The sequence below is a fragment of the Colletes gigas genome, unplaced genomic scaffold, assembly GCF_013123115.1.
Source record: "Colletes gigas isolate AHSC1104 unplaced genomic scaffold, ASM1312311v1 Colletes_gigas_Sc00004, whole genome shotgun sequence".
NCBI lineage: Eukaryota > Metazoa > Arthropoda > Insecta > Hymenoptera > Colletidae > Colletes > Colletes gigas.
Window position 1 is genome coordinate 3792986 of NW_025106633.1, and position 13464 is coordinate 3806449.

The following is a 13464-nucleotide window of genomic DNA, read 5'->3' on the forward strand; positions in this document are numbered from 1 at the left end:
AGTTGAGGACTGTTTACGTTAATAGGGAACCGTTTCTTACGTTCGAGAGAGATACGACACGATGGGTGCAATTTCTTTTCGAATCGCACGGTCGAAACGACAGATGGCGGTGCTGCACCTGCGCGACTTCGATGCGCATTCAACAGCGCCATATCTAATCCGATAGAGTCAACCCACGTGCAAGGTAAAATAATTGGTCCAAAGACCAGTTTTCTATTTTCTCAGTAAAAGATATGAACTTACAAGGTCGTAAGAAATTTACAGAGCACTTTGTTCCACTCAAAATAAATTTTAATACCAGCAATGTTTCTCCGAATGTCCTCCAACTAGGACACTGGTGCTTAATAGGCTAATGTGACCGGTTCTCTATCCAGAACGTGTTCTCTAAATGATTTTTGGTGAATCACGCACAACGAATGCGTAGCCTCGTCCTCCATTAATATTTATGAATAGACGCTTGACGCAATCCCGAGCCCATATTTCTCGTCTTCCGACAGCGACGCGATAGAAAACAACGCGGTCCCAGAAACGGTCCGCCATAAAAGCGATCCATAAAAATATTTCGACCCTTTTCTGTTTATTCGTCGCGGTGCTCGATCCCGTGAAGTCGGTCGGTCAAAATGTTTCGTGCACGCCCTCGGTCTTACGGGCCGTCGATTTTTAAAGCGTGCCCACGGGCCCGTGAAAGTCGAGCTTAAAAAGTCCCCGGGGAGCGTCTCGCTGTTCAGGAAAAATGCCCGGGCGAGGATAATCGCGCTCCGGAGTCGGAAATACGATTTCGTGACTGCTCGAAGGAAGTCACCCCCCCGTAAGACGGTCGTAACGCGTTTGCTTCGAACCGTTCGGGGGTTTAAATCGAAGCGTGGCGCGAGGAACAATGGCGAATGAAATTTTGTATTCTTTTTATTCCACGAAATCTGCTCATTTATTCTTGGAGAATGTTTCTGAATTTATCCAACGCATTTTCTCGGAATTCGTAATTTCCTATCGCGATTTTTACCCTCGTCGGGGGGGGTTCAACGAACGTGTAAAAACAGCAACGAACAGAAGTCGAGGCGGACAAAGAGACGGAATGAAAAGGGAGAAGTGACATCGCGGGGAGTCGCGCTAATCTTGCGATCAAGTCATCGCTTATATTTTATCGTTCCGCGAAGGCGATTTCTCCTCGGAGGCAGATCGGCCGATCGATCGATTACCGATGACGATCACGTTGATCGGCTCTTGTTTACATATTACAACGGTGACCACTTCTGAATATGAATTCTACGCCTTCCACCATTACGCACGTTCTCGAAAATCTTTCGGAACGCTCCTAGAACGTTCGCGGCGATCCTACCTCGCGCCTGTTAAACGAAACTATTGTGTCAAAGTTGTTGATTGTAACGGGTTTGGTAAATGCCAAATCATGCGAGGAATTTCGCATTGCACTGGAACTGTGCCAGTGACGACCATAAATCTCGTATTTGGAAGATCTTACACAATTTTAAATTTCATTTATACAAACTCTAAAGACTAAACATATTTTCTTTTAAATCCTATTGAAAGGATATACCAAACAGGAGTGTCTTAACTCAAAACTTTCGGGTTTAGGACAATGCATGTTTGCGGAACGAGAAATTAAGCGTTCCGAGCTATCTAATCTCCGGTGTCCTAGGGTTGCAAGTTGTAAGCTCGTTAATGGGCATACTTGCCACGGTGGAACACTGGATACAACAGCTTACGAAGTCGTCCTTAAGGCGATCCTTGCGGTAGAAGGAACCGAGATAAGATATTCCCCGAGTTCGAGAGGATGTCTGGAAGACCGAAATCTGGTAGGCTAACCTGTACAAAACGCCGGTTAATCCGTGGGCACCGGTTGTATCGGTGACCTGTCGGATTAGATTAGAGTTTCCGCAGGAGCAAGGACCACCAGGTACGGACCATTGGTAACCGATCCCACGTCAAACCTAAACGTCGTCCCTTTCTTTTCGGGATTTCTTTTTATCCCGTGGCAATGGGTTCCGAACTTGGCACGCACGGTTTTCGTATTATTAAAGCGCGATCAAGAAGTTGATGCGTCCTTTTTCGACGCTGCCCCTCCAACCATGAAGATACCGAGAACACCGAAGATTTCGAGAACCGCGTCCGACATTAGTCGAATTAACTTCGTTTCGGGAACTCCGAAAATTTTCAGAATTTTCGACGCTCGAACAGACTTTGGAATCTCTTGGAAAACTACAAAAAGTTTAGAGAGCGTTCGAAGTTTAACGTTTCTGGAAAGTTGGACTATTTCCAATACGTACCTCATCCTCGAATTTATTTTACAAAAATAAATAGTCAAAACAACAGTTATTGTGTCCTACAATTTTAACGATCGTTTGAATAAGGCCCAAAAGTCGGTGTCTGACGTCCCGAGGCTTTCAGTGCGCACGTTTCAGCGCTGTTTCCGGTCGCGGTAGTCGGTGGACCGAGGCTCGTAAAAGCAATATTAACCAACAATGACCAGCCGCGGTTGACGTTTCAATCTCGGGGCCCATTGAGCGCGGGCCAGAAACCGCGGAATCTCGTTCAGCGACGTCTCGACGCGCGGCGCCCCCTTTGTCCTGTTCCCAGTTGTCGACTCCTCCCTCGCCGCAAACAGAAACCATTCCGCGCGGTTATTTCGCATCTGCGTTACCCTCGCACGAGAACACGACAATGGGGCCCCTCCAAATATTTATTTTTTCCACCGCGGCCCGATGGCGAGCCTGAATGCCGGCAATAATCTCGTTAACCGCGACAATGGGGCCCCGAGCGCGGAACACTGCTCGGGGACCGACGATCTCTCGACTCCGGCGAAGTTAAGAGGCCCCGTTTTCGACTTTTCCGTTCGTCTCTCTTTCAGAGCTTTCCCGGAGACCGCAGATCTAATTTTCTGATTTCCAAGACACGATCGGCCGTCACACTTTTGTCAACTTCGGGGAAGAAATAACATTGGTATTGTTGGGCCCGGGGCCTGAGAAATTCTATTCCACAGCGAACCACTTTTAGAAAATGCAGATTTTCAAATAGATATCGATCGATTTCTCGCTCTTCGTGCAATATTAACCCCTTGGGCCCCAAGAGTTTCCTTTAATTCGAACAACTGGTAATTGGAAGCGATTTACTGACCACAAAAATTTAAAGAAAGTTGTGGAGTGTTTGTTGGTGGAATATGATCGACGATTCACTGTATTCAAACATCACATCAAAAAGAACACTCTATACGTTTCTTTGGACAATCAAGAACGAGGAAAGGAAATTGATCTTAAATTCATAGCTTCATCAGAGGTAGAAAAGAAGTGAAAATTTCTTCGATACGAGCGTTCCGTGGCTACGGAGAAGAAGATACTTTTTCGCGAAGAAGAAGTAGAAGGACATTACCAAAATCTCTTCAACCTTTTTGTCATTATCTCCGGGGTATCTTTCCTTGTACCGCGAATTCTTGAACACGAATGCCAGCTCGTCCACGAGACGTGCGAGGAATTCGTGCGAATTCGGGGAAAGGACGCGGAGGACGACAAACGAGAGTCCTTTTTGGAAGGATACTCTTAACTCTTGGAGGAAGACTTGGAAGGATGCTCTCTGGATTGCGTAGGACTCTGATTATCATTGTTTCTCTACTGTTTACAAGTTACATCGAGACTGTTTAAAAATATTAATTATCAAGGTTGAAGCGACTGTTTAAAATTGAGAGAATCTATTAACCTACAGCCGCTTTCTGTCGTCGAATCGAATCGAAAACACGGGTTAGAACGCAAGAGGAATCGGCAAGAGGCTCGAGGGTGGTCGTTGACATTTTTTGGCATCGTCATTAACGACTTTGCCACGGCTGGAGACGTTCGAGGAATCGATTATGACGGAATCGACGCGTGCTGGCATCCTTGAAGAGGGTCACACGCCTCTTTCGCGTTTAGGACGCGATTCCTATCGGCGAGAAAGTGTTTATGGCGAAAGAACAGCAACACCCACGCTAGGAGCGACGAAGATTGAACATTCGAGGTGTGGATGTACCTTCAGTGGCTTTGCCTTTAATTCAACGTACGTCGTCGACGTTTATCGTTCTCTGTATTCCATTTCCGGAATGACCTTTCGCACTCGCGAGAATTTTATTCCACCTTAGTCCTGCTAATCGTGAGATATAATTTTTGCGTTTATCAAGATCGAGTAATTGTTATAATTAGACTTGGAATTTGTTTTTACAAAATTTGAAAGCGACACCGTACTAAGTCAAATTGATAATTCTTTAATTTCCTTAAATAACGAGACTATATCTCGAAAATGAAAATGATCAAAGGCACGGGAAAAGATTGCGTGCTAATGTTTATTTGAAAGTTTAATTGTTACAAAGTATGGATCGTCGTTAGAACCGCGTAGGTAGACGGAACACCCGGCCTTGAGGCCAATTTCATTTCCTCGAGCCTCGAACCTTCAATTAGAATTACGTTAACAGGTGCATAAATGAATGTTAATTAACCGTGAAACGAACACCGTGATTCTCACACGGTCGTTAACGGACAATTATGATACTGCAGATCTGGAGTGTAAATAATTAATTTTTATAATGAATTGCATGGGTCGGTTGTCGGGCCGACTGTTCATTTCGTTTTATTTACTGTTGATTCATTCAATTAAATACGCTAAAGAAGACTCGCTGAAAAATAACTAGTCCGCTTTTCACCGCCCTGTTCGTTCCATCGGAAAGGGTGGTTGAACAAATTTTCTCGACCCATCGCGCGAGTTTATGGTTGAAAATTTCCATGGAGATGGACGATTTGCTGTGGAGGCTGCTTAATGAGGCGCACCTTGCGCTTAAAGTATGCATCGGATGGTGTACAGGCGATTCTGCGCATATTTTCGGACCCGGACGAGGGTGGACGAGCAGGGTGGCGCCCCTGGCGACATGGGTGGCGGCAGCGAATATTCCTGTCATGCGAGCAACATCGGTGATAGTTAAACACGTTTAACCACCGGCACGTGATGTCTGCCGTCGGAGTTATCGACTAATCGTCGACCTAAACTCTCGCGAGATTTCCTCTTCCGACGTCTGACCCTTCAGAGTCCTTCGATTCTTCTCCGCCTCCAAGGACTCTCCTCAACCATTTCACCTTCGAATTTTCATTTATAGATCTCTCCACAATCGTGCACTAATTTTTTAAATAGCATAGAATTCTCTGCCTCGAAGTTTAAATCAATTCTAGACATTTTTTTATTACTCGAGATCGGTATAAATTAAAATCTACTAACAAACTTTTTAAACCAATGTCTGAGTGAACATAGAGTGAAAATATGGTTCACTGAAACAATTGTCGAATGCGATTTTTAAAGCAGTTATAGCTTTTAGTATGGTACGTTTTTGACTACAGTCTCCTTAGATTTACTACTACGATTACGGTCGAGTGCAGCAAAGGCAACGGGAACAATGGCGATCGATCAACAAACGGGCTCGACACGCCTCTGGCGGCCGGTGTTTATACTATTGATCCCTCGCGAACGATCGCTTGTAGATGTTCGGTGCATCGCGTCAGTCCAATGATGCCAGATTGAGCATCGGGTGCACTACTCACATTATGCCAGATCACGCGTACGTGAGCTCGTGGAGTTTCGGAGAGTCGACAAAGGCAAACTAACACATGCCATCTTTCTCGATTCTCCGAAGCTGCCCGAAGTAATTTCGGACCGTCTCGTGGTGGTCGAGAGAGGAAGGCTCATTTGCCTTCTCGTATTTGAACAACTGAAATTCGACCTCACGTCGACGGCATACGATTCCAAGTCTCGACTGGCCAGGTATTTTTTACTTTCCGACCTATGTATGTAGACGAATATAAGCAAGATACTATAATGAAAAAAAATTTTGTGAAATTTTTCTTATGGAAATACACGTTTTAAGACCCCCCGATCATATTTGAATTATTGAAAAAAAATAAATTCATTTTTATTGTTCCTATATATGAGCGTACATATGTATATCATTTCAGATATCACTTCTGATACATCTGGCAACGAATAACCATTACTGCTGGCTACTGGAAGCCTCTGCTGGCTTCTGCTGGCCTCATGAGTACTCATCTCAGGGTTGCAGCCTCTACTTGTTACGTATTTACATAAAAATATTAAGCAAAATGGAATAAAATTACAATAACTTGTGACTTGTAACGTATTATTGAGTTATCGAGTCATACGAACCACTATTACGTTCGTTAAAATAAATCACGACAATATATGTATAGCTTAATTAAGTCTGTATTATAATATAAATAAATAACAATAAAGAAATCTCCCCTGAAAACGATGCAAACTTATGCGTACCCCACCTTCGACCGGAAGAGGACGTTTCTGTGGCCCCCAAAAAATAATTTTCGTATTGGTTATCGACGGCAGAGGTTCCCCCGTTGGCAGGCGGGCCCCGCAACAGGTTAAAAATTAATTTCCGGGGTCCCGGCCGCGCACTTACGCGCTGATTAAAACCTGCCCCCGGCGAATCTGCATAAACTGGATAAAGGAATCTCGTTAGTATTACCATAATGTCATCGAATTATCAACGCCTATACGGTAACCCGTGGCTCTACCCGGGTTTCGAGGGTATCGCCTTCCACCTCGTGCACGCATGTGTGACCGTGCACGCGAGTGTGTGAGTGTGCGTACGAGGCACGCGGCGTCGGCCATAAATAATGCATGGGCATCGTCGTGTCCCGGTCTGTAATTTGATTGCGGAGGCGTCGATTTAAAAGTTTGGCGCCCACCTTCCTCACGGACGCGACCATAATGGCACCTACACGCATCATAGGTCGTGAACAGGGGGGCCTCGGGGACGCGAGAACGCCGGGGAACGTTGCTCGATCGGCCGCGTCGAAAAGAGACGGCTGGTATACGCGGAACGGGGCGAGGGGTTGGCAAAAAGGGGGGTTGCTGGATCGTGTATCGGTCGAGACAATCACACCATTGTTGGCCGGGGATGTGTGTAATTAACGATACCATCGTTCGAGAATTATTCATTTATCATCGATCGGGGCTCGTCCTCCTTGTCCTTTAAGCGTCTTCGGGGTGTGACGGCTCGCTGAAACAAGATCGTCCAAACGCTCGACCACTCAACCCTCAAACGGTCTTCAAAACGGTTCTTCGAGTGGCCAAAATCCAATTCTCCAACTTGAACTCTCACCTATCCAAGATTCATTTATTTGGGAACTATTATGAACAAAACTGTAATGGAAATATCAATGTTGTCCCGAAGACTGTCACAGAGAACCTCCTGAGGGTTAATTTCAAGTTGCACTAAATATAAATCGGTTGTTGAACTTATGATACCCACTGTAGTGTAGTGTACGCGAATGTAGCGTTCTAGCTTGTAATTAACGAATACCATCGTTCGAGGATCGTTCTTGAGTTCCAAGAGTCTCGGGGGTGGAAATACTTCTGTCGATTGGCTGAAATATTTTCACCCCGTCGGTGATTCCTGACGAAATGGTCGCGTCGATGGTCCTGGTGGCGCGGATCGAGGCATTAAGGATGCTCTGGGGTGGTTTCCTGGGGGTTGGAGTTCGGTTGGCTGATTTTCCACGGGAAAACATGGCGATCGCAGGGGTTGAGGTTTCGTGTTGTTCGCTTTGATGGAGTTTGGTTCTAGCGATGATCTTTTCCAACAGAACTTTAGTCAATTGAAGTTTCACTCGTACTATTGACGTTTCAAAATACCGAACGTCATTTTCTATTTAAACAATTTTACCCAACGTGGTTCAAACAATAACAATGAAAATGAAAGTTAGTCTAGTTTTTCAGATACAATGACTCCAAGCTCCAATTTGCACTATGTTAAGACAAGATTTACCCATCAGAAAGTCTCTGAGTAAATAACTATTCTTCTCAAATATATCCTCTACTGACACTAGCAACATCAGTAACCTCAAATACGTACATTCTTCGTGTAGTTTCACATATTCATACATAACAATCGTGACAATTCGTGAAGGTACCACTAATTACATTTTTGAAAGAGCTTCGTAGACATGGGAAAAATGCGTAATATATGTAAAAAATAGAATTTTGTTAAATTGGAAATAGCTAGGAGCCGCGGGACTTCCTTCCTGGCGAGGCACGCTGGTCACGAATGTCAGTCACACACGGGCACTATTTCAAGCAACCAGCTCGAGGCTCGTCCATTGGCGCGTTTTGTTTATGGTGGTCCTAACTCGGTCCCCGAGTTAGGTACACAAGGCGTGCACACGTTTCGTGATTAATTGGCAGGCTTCCAGGTAGACGACGTTGGCCGGTGGCGACTTCGTAGTGCCGGCCAGCCTTCCGTTGGCACCGGCCATTGTTCCATGATTAATCATCCATTGGCAAGTCACCGTTCTTTCGTGGTAAACCCGTCGTTTCGATGTTTCCCGTGTTGTTACGAACGGCTGCCCGATCGATCGTTCATCGGCACCGATTATACCCCGTTCATCCGTGACTCTCATCGACGATCAACCGCCGGATCGCAGCCGATCCGAGAGTCACGCGGTACTTCGGTATGGGATTATTAGCGATTCTTTTAACGGATCGGCGCTGACACTTCCCAGACGTATATTGCTTCTACCGTCGATGAATAAAGCGTTTCGTTGTTCTGAACGGAGTCCACCGATACGCTGGATCTTTGTGGGTCAAGGCGCCCCGATCCATCGCGAACACGATCGCGTCGTGTGCACGAAAATTCGAAAGGCTTCACCCACCGCCCTCCAAACAGTCAACAGCAAGTTCGAGTAACTAAATCTATTGTGAATTATAAAAATGAGAAGTTGTCTCCAGTTCTCCAGATACAATAATATTAATAAACCCCCTATTCGTATTCTTGTAATTTTTACACAACAATTTCCGAATGCTAGAAGATGCGACGATTATATTTTTAAAACGATCGAGTGTCCGCTTATCTCGGCAATTACATTGCTTAATACGGATATGTTCGTCTTTTTTTTTGCCCGCCCACGCAACTCGCAATCGGACGAAAATTAACTGAGGGTTCTCGTATCAGAGCGTAATTATCTCAGGAGATAATAGTATTAATAGTCTATTACCAGTACGTTACGCGTGCAGGATGTAGGATTATCGTTATTGGGTCTGGCACTTCCTGTTATCTCGTACAGGAAACGAAGCAACGCCGTCTGTCTTATCTGCCGCGAAGATACGCATCTTCCGGGCTTCGTTTCTCTGTTCTCTCACTGCCTCCGCGTAACAAATACCTCGGAGTCCTCCGATTCTAGCACGAAGTTTCATCCTCGTTTTTTATATACTATTATTTTCTTAAAATAGAATTAAAAAATTAATTTTAGATTATTCGGATTTAATCTAATATAAAATCAATTGTTTAACCTGCAAAGTATTTAATTATATGAATTTGAACGATGGCGCGTTGAATTCCGCGCGATGGCGGCGCTGTAGGTTGACGGAAGCCCTCGAGTACGACGCGACGAGGTGCCCCTGGCAGTTAAATGGCGTCGAAAATGAAATCAAACTCATTAAGGACGGATCGATTCCACGCAGTGGAATACGGCGGGTCGACGATAAATCTTTCCAACTGGCATCGTCGTCGGGGCTGAATCGTGACCCTCGGTTATCGAGTGTCGACAAGCAGCGTTTCCTTGTAATGTGACATCATAGAAATCAAAGATTCAAAGCGTCCCCGTCATAACCATTTACCGTTGACACCGTCTGCATCGTTCAACCGTTGTCAGGACGCTGGTTGCATCGACAATAGCCTTCGACGAGGAGAAATAGGCAGCCGGAGGAGAAGAGAGCGGCCAGCCAGAAGCCGGAAGTCCACGCTGGCGATGTATTACCAACGTCGGGGCATTATTGCCCGGCATCGCTAATCGATAGAGCATTTTCGTTAGATTTCAACGATAATTCGGCGTCCACGCGGTCACGTGCGGAGGAAGTCGCGATGGAACGCGTGAGAATCATCCGCCGTGGAATACTAATCGAGCCTCTGTCAGCGACGAGGAAGATTCGACAGTCTCGCGACGTCCCACACTGGGATGGAATTCGTTTGCTTGCGAGACCGGAAATAATTAACCGGGAATCGTACGTGGGAGAATATTTTATTATTTCCATCTTTACGTTTCGATTTGCAGTCGATAAATTTCCTCTTCGATGAATTTTAAATAGTAGTTATGATTTAAATGTTCACCAATGTGAAACAATCTTGGAACCTTCAACATTTGTACTCTTATTTAATAATTTCTTAGCTCGTATGTCCATAACTCCTTATAATAGTGAATATATTTCAATTAAATTTAGTTATGAAGTAGACCTCATGGATAATCGGAATTTTGCTGTATCACTTCGTAGAAGAGACAATTTTCGATCGTTTGAAATCACGATGGCCGACGAGATTCGTTAAATGCGAGGCAAATGGCGTCGGGAGGAGCGGTTTTTCGGTAGTGTTCGAGGAGGAGCGGTCAGAAAACGGTCGCCCTTGACCGACACGAGGATGGAAATTCCTGCAAAAGCGCGATAAAAGTTTTCGTCCCTCGGAACTGGCTCACGAGGGCGACGGTCGTGTCGTCGCGGAGCGTAGCTGGCAGATCGGCCGAGCAGATTCGAGCGGGTACACGCGCGGAGGGGACATTTCTCGCATTTCGTGGCGAGCCGCGGACACGCGTTCCCGACACGGTTTTATTGGGACTCGCAAAATTTCTGCGATCGGTCCACGCCGACGAAAAATCTGATCCCCCGGTTGGGATACCACGGGGACCCACGAGCAAACCTTTCTCCCCCCGCTCCCCCCAAAACAAACGTCCTCTGATTAATTTTCTACCGCTCGATTGCTCCTTTCGGCCACCATTCTTCATTTCGGCGTCCCGGCGCGCTTTCGAAACTCGACTGCATAGTTTCGAACGGATAAACAATCTATTCCGTGATAATAAAAAATTTATTCGAGCCCAGAATCGGCCTAGCGTCTTTCCAAATTTATTTTCGGAACACCAAGTACGAGGATCGTTCTGAAAACGGTTGATTTCCACGACGCTGGGAACGAAATTTACGGGGGATAATTTATCGAGTGTTGCGAATTTTCAACGCTGCGAACAAACGGATCAACCATGTTAAATTAATTTCGAATCCTTGTCGCGATGTAATTTCAGGAATTTAAATAAAATGTACGCGCGAGATTCGAGCTTTTAATCGAGTTTCAAATGTTTCCAAACCCGGTGGCAAATTTCATTATTCATTTGTTGGCATAGAAAACGTAGACGCATCGAATTGGAACGAGATGTTTAAAAATCGCCACGGTTGCAATTTTATTCAGATTTTAAGAGTTGCGAAATTTTATTTTTCTAATAAATTGCCTTCAAATTCAAACGATCTGGAATGTCGTTTGGCCAACAATTTTCACAGAAGCAGGAGTAGAATAATTTAATTTTAAGAACGTCATAATCGACCAGCTCTTTCGAGGTCTGTAAATATTACATCGCCCTGCTGGCTATCATCGATGGGAGAAGAAACGAAGTAAGTAAATGTCATTAGGTTTGTAATCGTTGATCTGTCAAATACAAATCCATATTGAGAATCAGATAGAGTCGAGTTCGATAAGTCGAACCCTAAGTCGAAAGCCTCTGTAAGTCGATGTTTTATTCATTCCCCTTCGTAAACCCCCGATAACTCAACAAATAAACAAAACTCCAAGCTTCTCGTTCTTCTACGATTTGATTTCATAAAAATTCTACCATTTCAAACCATAAAATGCACGATATCATAACGAGAACATAATCTATTGGAAATTGAATTTGGAAACTTTTGATTTTTATATAAATTTTCGATACACGGATGCGATCGACAGAAAATTTCAATCGAATCGACGTAAAGGAGTTTATCTGTTGAAAAATCTTGGGGAATAAGATAATATTTCCTCTCCACCTTTCGAACAATATCGAACAATCGGGGAACAGATGCAGCGACGTTCAGGTACCGATTTCGACGGTGAGAAATAAAGGAAAATAAGTCGTAATGGCGCATAATCGCCGCGATAAAGTGTTTTGATAATTTATTCATGGACGCTCGTCGAGAAACGCGAGAAAGGTATCGGATGACTCGTTGGAATCTCATTATTTTTTACGGTGAAATAATGGCGGGTCTAGCCGTATTTCTCATTGGCCGTGTCATTCGGAAATTACAATCTACGTCGCGCGTAAACTAAATGTAACAAAATAAAGGGCGGAATTTATTCCCCGTTTATTCTAAACGTTCGAAAAATCTTCGCGAATTACCGTCGACGAAAGATTTAAATTTAATATTCATTAAAGAATTGATGAAAAATCTTCCATCTTTCTCTGCAGTATTCGGTAAGTGTAAGCAAATAAATGGTATAAAAATTCTTGAAACAAATACTTAATTTACTTCCTGATTTTACTAACACTGTTCATAGTAATAGTATTATATCCTTCGCTTGTTACACGTTCAATTCTGAGAATATATTTCTTATAATTTTCGATGAAAAGACGAAAGTTATTGTTGTCGAGGTTGGATGGAGGAATTTGTCGGTGATTTCGTTGGCGAGGGGTCGCGAGTTCGCTGGAAAGTCCATCGAGCAAAGACAAGGAGGATCCACATTGGACGGGAAGCCCAATCAAACTCCCATGATTCCGAATTAGCAGATGCTTTCGCCAGATCGAATGGACGCCCCGTGGCGACCCTCGAAGAGAAACCCCATGGAATGCGCGCCCGACCTTAAGATATTCACGACAACTATATTAGCCGCTTCAGATAGGATCGGCATCATACTGCGCCAGCGACACGCTTAACCCTGAGGAAGGTCCACGCCACCTTACTCCCCCTTGCACCCCTACCGCGCCACCACCACACCTTTGATTTATGCGAATGATCGTCTTCTTTAACACTTTCGCTCACAAATTCCCCGGGGACGATAATCGTGGCGCTTTGCTCGAACGCTGGAAGAACCGGAGGAGTCGGTTTGACTTATGGCGGTATTCGGGTCTACATCATTTCTTCGGCGAGCATGTTTCGACCATTAGGCCTTTAATATCCTACGGGGCCCTCGGCTTCCTGCTATCTAGCGTTTCGGCTCACGAACCAGAACGGGAATTACAATCGTCGAACTTAACGAAACACGACGAAATATCGGAATTCGCAAACGCGTGCAAAGAAGTATAAAACCTATCGCGGCAAGAAGAAATTTAATCGTGCTCTGGAAAATCTGTATTCACGAGCAAAATAGAGACAAAATTGTATTTGTATTGAATATTTGTGCTGTAGTTTTGTTGAATATTAATTTATGTGCAAAAGGGTTGAAAGTGTTTTGTTCAAGAAGAAATGGGTAACGACTTGTGAAAGACAGACATTCGTTTATATAATTATATCATTTGTACATTTGTGCCAAATGCAATTCTCCTCGTTAAATCCTACAAATTTTAATGAAAGGCTGATATCAAACGATTGATCGTCTCGCCGTGAACGAAAATGAGAAACAGAGAGCAA